General features: G+C 35.1%; 2 long non-coding RNA genes across 2 annotated transcripts; both read left to right on the top strand.

Annotated features, from left to right (window-relative positions):
* Nucleotides 1–10085: 10085 nt before the first annotated feature.
* On the top strand, nucleotides 10086–11543 carry LOC139785719 (uncharacterized). Its single transcript, XR_011722061.1, has 3 exons — nucleotides 10086–10142; nucleotides 10759–11136; nucleotides 11256–11543. It is a non-coding gene; the product is annotated as an uncharacterized lncRNA (long non-coding RNA).
* Nucleotides 11544–13699: 2156 nt separating this feature from the next.
* LOC139785713 (uncharacterized) lies at nucleotides 13700–14558 on the top strand. The gene is made up of 3 exons (XR_011722060.1): nucleotides 13700–13763; nucleotides 13909–13986; nucleotides 14392–14558. It is a non-coding gene; the product is annotated as an uncharacterized lncRNA (long non-coding RNA).
* Nucleotides 14559–17042: the final 2484 nt, after the last annotated feature.

Genomic DNA, 17042 nt, shown 5'->3' with positions numbered 1-17042 from the left:
TAGAGTTTGGATTGACGAAACCCTCTAGTAATCGGGAATCTGGGTCGTGAATAACCTCGGTCGCGGATATCCCCGGGGAGAACCCCTTGGTTCGTTCGACCCGACAAGCGACCACGTGCGATCCAAGTTCTGCTGTGCAGCCGCAATCCGTCGGGACGTAACATTGTCGACGATCTTTTGCAGCGGGTCCGGTCTTCAAAGGAAGTTTCTTGTGAATCGAATCACTCGTTTTCGCAATCTTTTTCACGATCTTCTCGCGTTTGCGAATACTCTCGCTCCCGTCGATCGCGACCATCGCGGAAAAAAAGCAGAGTGTCGATCTCTATAACGCTAACGTTTCACCTCCGACGAGGTATCGGCAACGACTGATCGCTTTTACGGCATCGCGAGCACGTTAAATCCTTTTCTGTATCGACCGTTCGAAAGCGCGCTGTCCTTGTCTATCACCGCGAATCCGTACTTTTGTTGCCAACAATCGTGACACAACGCGCAAAATTCATCGTACGGCATGTCGGTATTTACGTGATCGTTGTACACGTGTTTCAAATTGGTACCATCCTGCTTGAACAGGATCAGCAGATTCGCGTTGTCGCGTATCAGATGTTTAGGTATTCTCGCGTACGTTTAACAGAGATAAAAGCTTATCGCACGCCACGTCATCGAAGACGAAGATCGGGTTTGGACGCGCGTTGCTCGGTAGAATGACGTCATTGTTATTGGAGAACGTAAAGTAGCCGATTTCGTCGATCGATGTCAATAAATTCTCCAGATATCGGTATTTCGGCTGTTGCAGCGATTTCGAGTACACGTACACGTTTTCGAAACGTACACCGTGTGGACGTTCCAGCAAGCTAATCAGAACGTTGGTTTTACCGCAATTCGAGAGGCCGCAAATGATCGCGCGTATAGTAGTCGGCAGCATCGTACCGTGCCTGCGCTTCTCCGCGTTGCCTCCCATCGACCGTGATCTGTCGTCGCAATTCGTCACGCGAATCGCCAACGGTTGTCGCACGAATCTCATTTTTTTCGCATTGCCGACTGAATCGGACTTCCGTTCGAACAACAGCTATTTATAGGTGCGCGGAACCGCGAATCACTTAGTAGCAAAGATGTTCGCCCTGCTGTCGAGACTTTCCGATATTCGCGACTTGAGCGCCAAACAGCTGCAATTTGTGCCGAACATATAAGGGCGGATTTGGAGGTTCAGACATATCGTCGCTGTTACGAACTTTACAATCAACCGTGGCAGCGAACGCACGTCGACGGTCCCGCGCCACTGATAAAGAATTGCGGCGAATGTCAACAAAAAAAATTGGCAGAGGCCTGTTAAATCGTGCGATAAACGCACTTCCGATCGAATTGCATATCCCCGGCTATCAATTTTGCGGTCCGGGAACTTGTTTACAAGAACGATTGGCGAGAGGTGATCCGGATGTAAATTCATTAGACGCGGCTTGTCGCGAGCACGACATAGCCTAATCGCGTAGCCGCGATCTCGCCGAAAGACACGCGGCGGACAAGATACTTGCTGCGGAAGCGCGAAAACGCATTACCGCGAGAGATTCGGCTCTCGGAGAGAAAGCTGCCGCTACAGTCGTCTGGGCGTCTATGAATGCCAAGCGGAAGCTCGTAATGGGTTTGAGAACAAAGACGAAGAAGAAGAGAGGGAATCCGAAAAAACGGATACTTACGACGGCGAAACAAAGCGGCGTATTGCCGATTCTACCGCTGTTGGGCGTTCTTGGTTCTCTGGCCGGCGGAGCGGCCGGAATTACAACGGTGGTGAACGCTAGCAAAGCCGCGCGGCGTCAGCTGGAAGAGATGCAACGTCACAATCGCGCCATGGAAGGTCGCAGACTTTATCTCGCTCCGTACAAATATGAAAAAGGGCTGTATCTCGGCTCGTACAAACGCAGACGAGGAGTAGCGTCAAAAATAAAAAAAAACGTCAAAAAGACGTTAAATATGCCCGCGGGTATTACGACTAACGGGTATTACGACTAACGTACAATTGAATCGACTGGCAAGGCGCATGTGCGTACCGTTCTTCAGAGGTGTTTTCATGCGTGATTCGTTACCGATCGGCGGTCCAAAAAGCTCGTCAAAACGAGAGCGGTATCATGAATTTGGACGATGCAGCGGGTCCCGGTACTCATTGGGTAGCGTACGCGAAGAGGCAAGATCGAGTCATATATTTCGACAGTTTCGGCAATCTTCGACCACCGAAAGAATTGGTGCGATATTTCGGACCGAGCGTGACAAAGATTGAGTACAATCGCACGTTTTATCAGCGATACAATCAGAGCATCTGTGGACAATTGTGCCTGCGATAATTGCGTCGCGTTCATGTTCAATGAGATTCGATACGAGCTCGACGGCGTGGAGATTGATCGCTGCAGAAATGTAGGAATAACCAGCACGCTCAAGAACTACGTAACGGTATCGTCCGATAGAAGCGTGATCCTGAAACGCCGGCTGGGATCCACAGAATAACGCGAATGGATACTTCAATTTCTGCGTACCGCTCAACTTGTTACTAGGATTTTGCGAGGATTACAAACGCGTGGTGATCAACGCTCGTCACGAATTAATCTTGATACGATCGCGCAACGACAACGATTCCCTGGTGGGAAGTCTTGCGTTGGAGCCTACTATCAAAATACTCAAGATACAATGGCGAATGCCTCACGTGGTATTGAGCGAGATCAACAAGCTGTCGATGCTGCGCGCCTTGGAAAACGGACGATATCTAAGTATGAGTTTCCGTTCGTGGGATATGTACGAGTATCCCTTGTTGCAGAACACGACCAAGCACTCGTAGGCCATTAAGTCCGCGACTCAGCTCGAGAAACCGCGATACGTCGTCTTTGCTCTGTAGACGGGTCGGAAGAACGTTATGTTCGCGGACACAAGCCGATTCGACGACTGCAAATTGACCAACATGAAACTCGATCTAAACTCGGGAGTCTATCCGTACGACGATTTGAATTTGGACTTTGGTAAACACAGATGGGCGATTCTGTACGGTATGTACGCGCGTTTCTGTAAGAGCTATTTCGGATACGAATATCTCGAGCCAAGTCTCACCGTTTCGACTTTTCTACGTAACGGCCCGTTTGTGATCATCGATTGCTCTCGACAAAACGAATCCGTCAAAAACGCTACCGTGGATGTCAGAATAGAATTCGATTGCATGGAGAACGTACCGCCGAATACCTCCGCGTACTGTCTCATCACACACGATCGCGTGATTGAGTACAACCCGTTGACCAACGTAGTGCGCAAAATAGTCTGAGTGTTCGCGGCAACGTCGACGAAAATTTTCTCTCTTTCACTCCCGATACAAATTTATGAGAAGGTAAAGGGGAGCAGGATATAAATCAGAGTGTCGCGAAACGCGCGACATTTCTCTCGATTCACGCATCGGAGAGAGAGAGAAATCTCGTCATGTCCGCACCAACGTTCGTGGACCTGCAAGGTTTCGTCGTCGGGATGAAATTTGTCTTGAAGAAGACGGCGGTGCCGAAAAAAGGAACCGTTCTGGCGCATTATATCTTTACATGCCCCATGCCGTGGAATCCCCTCACAAAGTCCGACAAATCGTGCGCTTCCTGGTTGATTGCGAATCACCATGAATTACGATGGGAAGACGGAAACGTACCGTACAGCATGGTGAAACGTTTAATTACATCGGCCGTGCTCGGTGCGGAAAAGGACGACGAGATGCCGACTCTCGTGTACGTCAAGGGATGCCAGAAACGAGAATGGCTAGTGGATCTGCTTAAGAATTACGCGAGAGAAAACTTAACCATCGAGACTCTGGATGCGAATTACGAAGATATCGAATCTTTAAATATTCTAGATACCAATACTATGCGATGTGGAAAACACGTTAAGAATTGCGCATTGCAAAATGTATTAAAAATATTTAACTGGTGGTCGAAACGCCAGAAAGAATTGCGATCTTTTTAAAATAAATTTTATATATGTATATATAAATTTTACAATGTTTTATTTCCTTTCCCCATTAGTTGATAGTGTACAAAATTAAAGAATAAGTAGGTATACGTGATGAATTCTAAGAGAGCTTCGAGGAGGGTATCTGGTTTAGACGAACATGTCTGAACATGTTTCGCGGTTGATGTCATGCGGAGAGGGGAGGAGGAATATACGTCTTAATACAAAAAAACATCCTACCTTAGTTCCCTCTCCTAAATTTCAGAGCTCTGATTGCGCGTTACAGAAACATTAATTCCCCCCCTCCCCTTCTACATCATAGTTTTGGGAGTTACCGCGTATATTCGATTAATTTTACGACGACGATCAGTCTTGCATCAGCCGCTTTTCATAACCGAGAGAAAAAAATGTGCTTCTGTCACGTCTCGCGACACACCACCGGTATATTCCCGCCAGATAAAAATTTTTCCTTCCTCCATCTTCATTATGCAGCACCTGAAAACAGTATTAATATGTAAAATCACTTTTTAGCGAACTGTCACAGAATCACAATGCGTTATATATTGCACTTGACCGAACAGCTGACCGAACAGCTGATGCATAGCTGAGCCTATAGTAGATGGCCGCCTTAAGCCGTCTCTTCATGATTAAACCCCATTTTCATGATTAAACTATAAGTTTATGACAACCGCTTGTCAAATTTCTTTGCAAACCTCTTTAAAGCTAACTATATTTATTATTAATATAGCCTTTATAGAATCCTTATATAATATAAATTCAGTTTGGCTCATGAATCTGAGAAAAATATACGTTCTATGTATAGACAAGGATAGCCTATATGAACGCACTAATAAAAATTAAAATAAAGTAGAAATCGATTAATTAGAAGCAAACTAATTACGGGAACATAATCTTTTATGCTTAAAGAACATCACCATATTAAAATAATAATTATCTTATTAGCATTTTTCAAACATGATTGTTATAAACAATTAAACTACGTCATTACCAGCCCTAATTAATATGACTATTAGAACCATCCTGAAAGATCAAACAACTTTTACATATAAATTATTTATATATCTCTTAAAATAAATTAACTAACAATAAAATTTATCGTAATATCAAAATTAAAAATAATCAATAAAACCACTACGGTTACTCGGCAGAGTATGTCAAGTAATTTTGTTCGTGAGCACGCGGATGCGCGTTTGATGGCGCGAGGAAGACGACCACGAGGAAAGCGGTTCACACAAGTCAAATACGTATAAGTCCACTAAAATAAGTATATTACAATAAAGTCTCAGTATACAATGGATACAGTGTTCCTTTACTTTTAGCAAAGCAAGAAGCCGTAAACGCGCGCCCAGATGTTAGTACGGCATGCAGCGGTGGTGAAAGCGTGTTCGCGAAGCGCGATAGCGAAGAGCGAACTCAAAGCGGTGTACACAGCGGTGTTAGCTAGCGTAGTTAAGCGGTTTAGCGAGCGGAGATTCTGTGCGATTGACTTTCGACAAAGAGCCCGGTGCGCGACGAAGCAAGCTCTTTTATACGGGAGCTTCTTCTCGCAATAACCAATTGTTTCGAAGCGTTGTCGGTGACCTCCGATTTTCCCTTGTGATTGGCGGCACAGGGCTATGACACGCATTGAGTCGCGCCTGATTGGCAATCGGCGGCCTACGTCACCGCATCGCGTCGACGCGAGACGAAACATTGCTAACCGGCCGTTAGCAATGTTGTTGTTTGTCACACCGGTGACTGTTTATAGCGTGGGTTTCTCCATCGCGCAAGGACATGAAAACAGCGTTTTGGAAACGTCTTGAAAGGTATTGATTGCGAAATGCCTTTAGGGAAGCCCACGTTATAATGCAAAGTATTCAGAACTTACATATTTGGATTAGGATTTTTATTGAAACGATGAACTTATAGTACAGAGAAGGCACGCGCATTGTGCCCTTTCATTTGACGAGACCGATGCACGCTACGATGCACTCGTGATCTCAAACAAATTTAACAAAAAATTCCACTTTATATCTCTTCTCAATTCCGAGATATAATTAAAATTTACGAAAATCCATAAAACACAAAATTTTTGGACAACCCTAAAAGGAAGCCCTCGATTACCTGAGTACGATAAAAGAAACCCCATTTCTCTATCTCTTACCGTTTCCGAGTTATTAATTATTAAAGTTTTCAATTCCGCCAATATTAAACTTTTCACCATTCAAACTTAGAAGGACCGGACCACTTCTATATTAATATTCTTGGTCTTTTATCAAGAGACGCGGTAGCGTCTCACGCCAAGTATATAATAGTATAATAATTTATTAACAAGATATTTTTAAACAAGTATTTTTTAACAAGATACAAGAGAGATACATCTTTTCGTAAGCGATTATCAAGATACAGGAGCGATACATCCTCCTTTCATATCCTCCTTTCATAATATAATATAATATAATATAATATAATATAAATTAATTAATTATTTTTAAGTGAGAGACGCTACAGCGTATCTTTTACAGGAAGGAGAACGCTTCTCCAGAAATAAATCACTGAATTTTTTTAATAAGTCGATGTTATCGAAAGATTTAAATATTAAAGAAGAAAATAGATTTTTCTGATTATAATGATACAACATTGATGCACATATATGCACTTGATACATAGATATGCATATATGCCTCTATTTTTCTGTCCAATTTATATCATTCAGATACGTCGTCGTCGTCGTAGTCGTCGTCGTCGTCTTCTTCTTCTTCTTCGCAAAATCTTAAAAAGTGTTGTCGGTTTGGCCTACCGTGCCGCTAGATGGCACTCGTCACGAGTAAATGAGAGCCGTGTTAGGCGGCAAAGTTTACTGATTCAAATTTTTTATACAGGGTGTCCCATCTTAAAAAACGCATCTCGATAATTCTTCAACGAAGCATTTTCAGCAAAAATGTTTCAGACAAAAGTTGTACGGTTTCGAGGGGCACATAAGATGGTGTCATTAGTTTGACCTTGGATAGGCGTTTGAAGATCACGTGAAGGTCACCTTCAATTTCTTAAATGGAAACCCCTATTTTTCAATGCATATTCTTGTAGCTAATCTCGAGCGCTTTTCAAAACACAATAATGAAGTATTTTTTCATTAAGAACTTTTGGAATTATTAGGCTTGAAAGTTCCAGTATTTTGACATAAAATACAAAATATCTTGTAAAACATTAAGTTTTCGGTAATGTTACCTTAATACTTTTATGCACAGAATAATGAGACGAATCAATTGGTATAAAAAAAGACATAGTTGCTTTTAAGAAAAATTATGCAGGTGCATGTTACAAATTACATATTTTTTCTTAAAGGAATTATGTCTTTTTTTCATACCAATTGATTCGTCTCATTATTCTGTGCATAAAAGTATTAAGGTAACATTACCGAAAACTTAATGTTTTACAAGATATTTTGTATTTTATGTCAAAATACTAGAACTTTCAAGCCTAATAATTCCAAAAGTTTTTAATGAAAAAATACTTTATTATAGTGTTTTGAAAAGCTCTCGAGATTAGCTACAAGAATATGCATTGAAAAATAGGGGTTTCCATTGTCATCGCAATGAGAGAACCAATCAGCATCGCGGAAAAATGTCAACAATAAAATCTCTTACACGGCTTTTTTATGAATGGATAGGTAAAGCTTATTATGTTTAAGGTGATGCTGGAGTCGTCTGTTTTATCGATAAAATTACCATTTTTTTTCTACTCATGTAGCGTCGTATTAATTTGACAGAATTAAAAATGCTTCTCCATAATTGCAGTACATACATCAATGATTCAGAGAAACTCCGATTTTATATAGAAAACGAGAAAAAATTACGGAATAACAGATTTCCTTACCTACTTTTATCCTAATATAGCGTCTCGAGTTACAGCGATCGCTGTCAACTTATCACAAGATGTGTTTCATATAAGAGATATACCACTGATACCAAAGTGAAAAAGAGTTTCCCTGAATTACACAACAAGAAAAATGTCGATAAACCCTCCAAATCGAGATTAGAAGTCTAATATAAGAGTACAGCGTGTATGACGATTTGTGCGTATGTGTGCGTGTAATGTAAGTGCTATCCTTGGCTATATCCCTGTCTATACAAGGACAGATATAGGTCGATAACATAGAAAATGGTAATTTTGTCGGTTATACAGACAAATCCAGCATCACCTTAAACCTTGTATTTTTTATATGTGAATCAAGTATAATCTAGTTAAAAAACAATAATATTATGTTAAGTAATAATTTATGTTATTATATTGTATATGTAATATATTCAAATTATCTTTTTATAGTAATAAATTTGAATACATTGTAGAAAATTATTTGTCTGTATGCCTTGTTACACATAAAATACTTTATACTTATGGCATACTGACAAACTTAAGTGCGGAGGACTATTTTGTTGTTAAAATTATAGGCAATACGCCGGGCACGCCAAGGATGCTGCTGGAGATTATGTCCATCTTCAATTGTTGTTTTTCACATTTGGTGCTTATTGTCGATGCAATTAAACCGTTTTTAATTTCTGCACCTTTCATTACGCTATCTATTGTATTTTATATCTTCTCATTTTATTATGTCGTTGTATTTCATACATTTTAAATGTCTTCTGCATCCTATATTAAGTCTACAGCAATTTTGAGATAGTTTATAAAATATTGTATATTCCTTTAAATTCAATTTTACGCAAAAAATATATATCTTGCGAAATATTACTTACTCTAATAAATATACTTAGAATAATACTTTGATTTCACTTCTTTTTCATGCCATTATATTTATTTTTTTTTGTGTTTTTTAAACAATATTACCTGCTCTAATAAATATACTTGGAATAATACTTTGATTTCACTTCTTTTTCATGCCATTATATTTATTTTTTTGTGTTTTTTAAATAAATATTTTCTTTATTTGTCTAATATTATTTATAAAATTATTTATTTGTCTAAAATATACTTGGCGGTTTTTTTTACATTTTTAATGTCTTTTTTTTAGATGGATACGTTTTGGCTATAACAAATTTCATTTTTGAACGAAAATTTTGACACCTAATTATTATACTAAAAATCGAATCTCTTATGTCCTCAAACGTCAATGGCGTTAATCCCAGCTTTCTACTTAAATTAATTAAATTAATAAATGAGATTGAAAATTGAATATTTGCTTCACACACGAATCTAAGAGAGACAGACTTATGCCATATTACATACATCCTATACGAAAGACGAGAATAGTTTAATACTTTCTCCTTATAAATTAAATTAGCATACGACTTCTGTACGGAAGACGAGGATAATTTAATGCGAGTTCACAATGAGTAAGACGAGGATAGCCAATACGGACTTGCAACAAAAATTCAAATAAAAATGAAAACGATTAGTTGAAGACAAAACATTTATAGAAACACATTCTCTTATACTTATAGAAAACTACCACATTAAAATAACAATTTATTAACATTTTTCAAGAACAATTGTTATAAACATTTAAAATTATATCATCACCCATCTCAACTAACTAGACCACTAGAATCACCCTGAAAAGTCAACCAACTTTCATATATAAAATATTTTTGTATCTCTTACAACAAATTAATTAACAACAACAAATCAAGAGACACGGTAGTGTCTCGCACCAAGTACACGCGGAGCGAGACCGACCGTGACTCTTTTACGCGACGCGATGAGTTGCGAGTACTCGAGATGTTGAGATCTCGATAACGAGTGAACGGATCAAGTTCTAAGTAGGCTTGATCGATAGCTTGGGGTCGAATTAGGGGGGGGGGGGTTTCTCTTATAATATTTCCGCTACGTGCCCTACGAGCGGAGATATAGCGACGCAAAGTCCAAATGTGAAAATTTATTTTTAAGATACGTCGTCGTCGTCTACGTCGACCGTCTCTCATGCCATGCCATCATTTCATTGGCTGGAGTCGCGTCACTTTCACTTTTTCGACACTGGCGGTGCTGCTAGTATCGCCAGTTTCGATGTATACGTGTGTGTACTGCGCGCAGTGCAGATAGTGCGTTTAGCGCGCTGTCACACAGTCAGTTAACCTATAACACGGTAGTGTCCCACGTCAAATACGCGCGGAGCGAGACCAATCGTGACTCTTTACGCGACGCGACGTTAATATTTTTTCTGATTCAAGGTAATTGTTTTATTTACATGTAATTATCCTATTATTATACGACGCGAAGCGAAACCGCACCGTGACTCTTTTACGCGACTAAGTGCATGTGACAGGAATTATAATAGTTTACGTTTACGTGAGTATTTACTTCTGTAGTAACTTATACGAACGATATCTCATCGTAGTTACTATAAAATCTCCCGTTTATGCGGAGGAATTATCGTATCGTTCGTAAGTTACTACAGAATTAAGTAACGTTCGCGTAAACGTAGTATAGGTTAGATTACCGATTTCTTACAAAATTTTACATAAAACGCGAGATTCACTTATAGGAGCTTTCCAGCAAACGACATAAGTCGACACAGGTATCGTTTTGTCTTTGTTACTCATTGCCAAAAAAGAAAGATAGAACGACGTTTGTGTCGGCTTGTGTCACTTGCTGGAAAGCTCCCTATGTATGCAAGTTTAACGCCTATTGAGTTAATATGAAATAATTTTCCTAAATGTAATAAAAATAACACGATGTTATATATGTTGTTTGCCGTGAATATATATGTATATATATATATATATATATATATATATATATGTGATTTCTGCCCAGTGCTCTGAATGTTATGTGATTTTCGCCCAGTGCTCTGAATGTCATCTAGTCATACATATCATGCTTTGATACAAGGAACGTGAAAAAGAGCAGGAAAAGAAAAGAACAAACAGAAGAGACAGATTCAAGCTTTGTCTTTTAATCTGGACGAAGACAATGCCGAAAAATCCCCGCAGTCAGCAAATGAGCAATCTGATGGCCTCGCGATTAAGAAGATTAAGAAAAATCCAGATGTAGATACAAGTTTATTGCCAGATAGGGAAAGGGAGGAGGAGGAAAATAAACTTAAGGAAGAATCGAGGCAAGAATGGGCTAGAAAGCAGAACGCGTTGAAGGAAGAAGAAATTGAGATCACATTCAGTTATTGGGATGGATCTGGCTATCGTCGGAGTGTTATAATGAAGAAAGGTGAATGTCTCAGTAATTTAGAGAATTTTTAAGTTACTAAAATACTCCAGTGTCACTTTTGGAGTAACATTGGCGTGATATATAATGTTCTACTGCATAAATTAAATTTTCACATACAGGTAATTCTATCTATCAGCTTCTTCAGAGATGTTTAGAAGTTCTGAAGCGTGAATTCAGCGAGCTTAAAACAGTAATGGCAGATCAGTTAATGTATGTCAAGAAGGATCTTTCTTATATTACCGCACCATTATACGTTTTACGATTTTATTGTAACTAAGGTAAAGATACTAAATGATAAAACTTATGAAGCAATATCACAATGTTGGCATGTTATTTTAATGTATGTAATATTGCAATTAGGCACGAGGAAAAAGCGAACCTCTGTTCACATTTGACGTTTACGATGATATTTGTGTTATGCACGATGCTTCTGTCGAAACCGAGGAATCACATGCCGGAAAAATTTTACTTAGGTATTTATCATTAAAAGAATACTTTGTATAATTCTCTTTTATGTTATTTCTCATTAGATCATGGTACGAGAGGAACAAACACATTTTTCCAGCGAGTAGATGGGAACCTTTTGATCCAACGAAAAGTTTTGACAAGTATACAGTGTCGGATAAAAATAGGAAGAAAGATAACATCTGATAAACTTAGATTTAACGAATTGTCCAATTTCGTTTAAAGGATTCAGATTCAAAGGACTGTAATTTAGTAGAGCTACATAATCGAGTAAATGAATTAAATATTATCACATAACTGAATGAATTAAAATCACAGTCCTTAAAAATACAATGTAGCTACAATATATATACATATATATATATATATATATATATATGTATATATATTATAATATATATACATATATGTATACAAGTCGATTATTATGAGGACAAAATTTGATATAAAGTGATTACTTTGGGGACAAACGATTACTTTGAGACCCGTCCTCATTATTTTATACACAAATAGATTACTTTGAGGACTGTTCCCAAAGTAATCGTATATGAGAAAAGATTACTTTGGGGACTGTCTTCAATCATATATAAGAAAGGATTTTGGAAACCTATCAATTAACAGGTTACCAAAGAAATCCTGTCTTATTTAATTATATATACTATTATTTTAGGGACAGTGACTTTGTTAAGTATGATAACAAAACTACATATAATAATTTCCAATTTCACAAAACATTTGTTAAGGGATTGGGCAACAGAAAAAATATATAATACACGTGTTTGTGTATTTTACTATTTACTCAGGCATTTAACGGTTTAAAAAATATTCAATGATAAAAAGGTGTCTTATATACATACATGCTTGGAAAAATCCTTTCTTTTGTAATTTTAAATCTTCTCGACACTTTTGCTTTTTTAACTTATATTAGTTCAGCTACAAAGAGAAAACCTCAAGAAACACGATAGTGTGCGCGCTAAATCCAAACATCAGCGTATGAGCATGAAATCACGTCGTGTATCTTTACGCGTGCCGTCGAATTGAGCAGATACACATTTATCAGATCAAAATAATAACTGGATCGATCGACTTCTTAGTAGACTGAATCGATTGCTTGAGATCATATTGTTGTGCAAGAAAAGTGTCTATTCTTGATGATTTAAAGAGCACTTGTTAGTTTATACTTTGCTCTATTGGAATTATCTGATTTTATTAATGCTAGTTATACCTACATTTCTGTTATTTGAAACGATAAAGAGAGAAGAAACCGACAGCTAAGGTCGTGACGTTCCACCAGATTCTCGTGCAGTTTTTCGTCTTAATATACGGAAATATGTAATTGGTATGAACAAAATCGAGTTGTTCAATTACAACAAAATACGAACTAAAAATATTTTTGAATTATATTTCTGTTATTTATGGTTGCAAAGATATGAGCGTTTTATGACATTGAAACGTTGCCTGGCGCCCGTTTCCTTATGTTTCCATGCGCTATATTGTTATAATAAACTGACATACATAATTGGCATTAATAAAATCGGGCAATTTTAATACAGCAGATTGCAATGTAAACAGTCTGTTTTAAATTATCTATATATCTTCAACGGTTGTCGAAATATTTGCAATAAACACTAAAAAAGATATTTCAGCTCCAAGAAACACAGTTTGACTTTGCGGCAGGTTATTTCTATCACCAGTTTTACTGTACTCAGATTATTACGCCAAGTGCAGGAATGACGACGTACACGGCACCTTGCAAATATTTTGGTATTTTTACTGTCAGCAGATTTTTGATGATGTCGTTTCATAACCACCATATAATAGCTAAGCATGGTACGTATATTCTAACTTAAACACAATTGTCACAGCTGCGGTTCATTTGATGCTACAAACACTTTGAAGCATCCTTCTTCTGCTTCTTTCTTTATTGAGAGAAAGGAGAAAAGAAGTGCTTCGAAGCATTTGTAGTGTTGAGTGGAATGTATCTTTTATTGTAACCAGTAATTTTTTATAAGTGCAAAAATGTAATTTAATTTTTTAAACATATAAATGTTATCAATATTTTCATTCTTTTTCAGGAAACTATGGTGTACTTAAAAATATTGCGAATAATTTAAATATGAATATTCCTTACATTTATTTGACGAAAGTTATCAGAAAAACGAGTAAGAAAATGAATAATACAGAGTAATAAATCTATTATAAAACTATTAGAGTACTATTACGAATAAGTCTTAACTTTAATGTATATTTTTAAATGTGTCTAATATTTGTAAAACTACTAACTATGTAATATTTTCTCAAAATTAGATCAAGTAACGCACTTCAGAGAACGTCAGATTCCAACCATAATAGAAAATAAAATATTATCGAACTTTTATATAAAAGGTATCTACATATTAATTTTTAATTCTATAAATTTTACATACTTATTATAATACTGTTTTGTATTTTTTTTTACATACTATTTTATTAATTTAGAGATAGTTATTGGGTTATCATTAATAAATTGTTTAATTTAATAAGTTAAAAATAATTAGAGAAATAAACTATATTGTCTATTGATTAAATATTATTATAATGTAAAACTAATAATTTTTATTTTTTTACTTTACTTTTTTCTAATTTGTTTTAGAAAAAATGAGTTAATCACTAGATATAATTCCAAATGCTTAAATTTGATATGGATTTTCATTTTATTATCTATTGTTTATTAAACATTAAAATTCTTTGCTGATTGCTGATTTGATTATTAGGGTATACTATTGAAATTTTTTAAATTATTAATTACAGTTGTAAAAAAAGAACTTTATTCAAACGAAAAACGAAAAAAGGAAAATCAAATTCAAGAACTTAATAACAAAAAGAACATAAGTAAGATGAACATAAGAGTGAAAAACGTACAAGAAAGTGAAATTAATTTAGGCGTTATTCTACACAATGATGATACTGGAATAACAAATAATTATACAAATAAAAATAAAACAAATGAAATTAAGTTATATAATAATCTACAAGATAACTCAGGTATGATGTTCAATTATTGTATTCAAAATATTTTTAAAACATTTTCGACTTCTAAGTTTGTACATTTATCGATTGCATAAATAGAGAAAAGTATGTTTCGCAAAGCAATTGTAGAGATTATAAGATACAACAAAATAGAAATAAAGATGGAAAATGAAAATAAAGTAAATTTCAAGATTGTTCTATAAAATTATGAAAGTAGAAATACTAATAATCATAAGTTTTGAAAAGATAATAAATTAATATATATAATGAACAGAAATTGGAAGGTACACAGTAAATTTCTAAGTCATAAAATCCTAGAGCTGAAAGATAAAATATCTATATAATGTTTATATAAAGATATTATTTATTAACAGAAATGAATGAAACTGAAGATAGAAAAATTCTCGACGGACATAACAAAACGCGTGTTTTACAAAATTATAAAGAGAGTGAAAAGAGTAATAAACAGTTTAATAATATACAAGGTAATTTGAAGTCAAAATAAGATAGAAATAAAAAATCTGATAGAAGTTTTGGTATTTTTAATTGAAATGTCATGTGACATATACATATTCATTTACCTATCAGTTTTTCCTTTAGTTTCTTATTTTGAAATAATTGATATTTTATTTTAACATCTGCCGCTTTTATAGATCGTTCTCAATTTCTGCTTGCTGCGTTTAATCGCGCATTTTATAAAAACTTGTCATATAATGAAAATTCAAGCAAGCAACTAATATGTAATGACAGAAAAAATAAATCTGAAACAATTACAGAACTGGAAGTATGCAGGTAATAAAGTTTTCCTAATGTTGCACAATAATAAATGAAAAAATTTTAATTTAATAAAATACGAATAATTTACTAGTTATTTCAGATGTATGCGGCAAATTATGGCAACAAGACACTTTTGAAGACAGTATGTAAAATATATGTACGACATAGCGCATCACAAATATTTCATAAAGAAATAAAATATATAGTTAAAACTCTTAATTAAATAATTTTATCTAAAATAGTTATAATTACAATTTTGTAAATATTTGATTTTTAAATTCAAAATTATATTTAAAAAAAGTACTTTAATTAAAAGTACTTTAATTAAAAAAGTACTTAAATAAAGAATTAATTGTTCATATTAAAATTTTTTTTAAATTGTTTCTTTCTACAAACAGCATTATTTTTCTATTAGAAGAAAACATTTCTCTTTACTATTTCTATAAATATTTATATCAATTAATGTTTCATAAAACCAAAACATCAAAAACTAATAATTAATCTAGTTTTATTTTAACGCTATGCTTTATATTCTTTTTGCCATGTCTTACATATTATTTTATGGTTACGCTTTATTTGCTATTTTTTCTGTGTATTATACATACTATTTGTTTTATAAATTGTTATATTGTTGAAAGTATTACACACATTTTTCTTGGAATAGATTGAAGCAGTATTCAGACAAAACATGTTCCTGAACTTGTTAAGGAATTAGAGATATTTTAGTTTTTTATTTCAATTTTTATTTTTGTGACTAATTTGCATCGAAATATATCATGCATTTATTTTTATGCATATATAAAGAATCTATATAAATTATTTATGTTTGATTGCAGGTATCAGTCTGAAAGTAACTCGCCAAATTTAACTGTATCGGACAAATCATTAATTTTACAACAAAGTAATTATAACAATGAAGAAATAGGAAACTGTTTGCTAGATTGTAGTAGTATTAATGATACTTCTTTTATAATGGATGAATTGATGCCTTTCAATAATACATATACATTAGAAAATTTTCCTGAAATTGAAGATATTACCCAAAGTTAGTTAATAAGTAAAATTTTGTCATAAAAATTATATATAAGTTTTATTAAAATTTTATTTACACGTATTTACATCTTTACATATTTAATAAAGTTATATATACAGTAATGTTTTATGTTTAGTGGAATTAGGAAATACTATAATAGAAGAACAAGTGGAGAATAATCCGGAGAAAAATAGTGAAATATCGAAGATGAGAACTACTTTGACAAAGATTATGAACCATCAGAAGATTCAGCTAGCTACACAGATTATGAAAGCAATGATGAACTTATAAACGAAAATGAAGCAAGTGCATGTAACAATAGCTTAAACGAATCGACTACTTTTAATTTATCAACAACCGCAAATGCATCGGGTGTATCAGGATGTGATGATGCACACTTACAATTGATAATTCTCGTAGTGGCACAAAAAAATATTACTGTTTTTATTGTAAGTTACCAAAAGCAAAAATTGCAAGACATTTAGAAAGTGTACATCGTAATGAAGAAGATGTTAAGAAATTCGCTGCATTACCGAAAGGATGTCTTGAACGTAAAAAATAATTGAAACAATACGTCGAAAAGGAGAATTTCAATTTAACACGAACAAAATGTTAAATGATG

Source organism: Temnothorax nylanderi, unplaced genomic scaffold (genome assembly GCF_030848795.1).
Source record: "Temnothorax nylanderi isolate EJ_2023f unplaced genomic scaffold, tnyl_v1.0 TNYL_tig0870_pilon, whole genome shotgun sequence".
NCBI classification, from domain to species: domain Eukaryota; kingdom Metazoa; phylum Arthropoda; class Insecta; order Hymenoptera; family Formicidae; genus Temnothorax; species Temnothorax nylanderi.
Note: the sequence above shows the minus strand (reverse complement) of the source record. Positions and strands in the feature narration are given on the sequence as shown.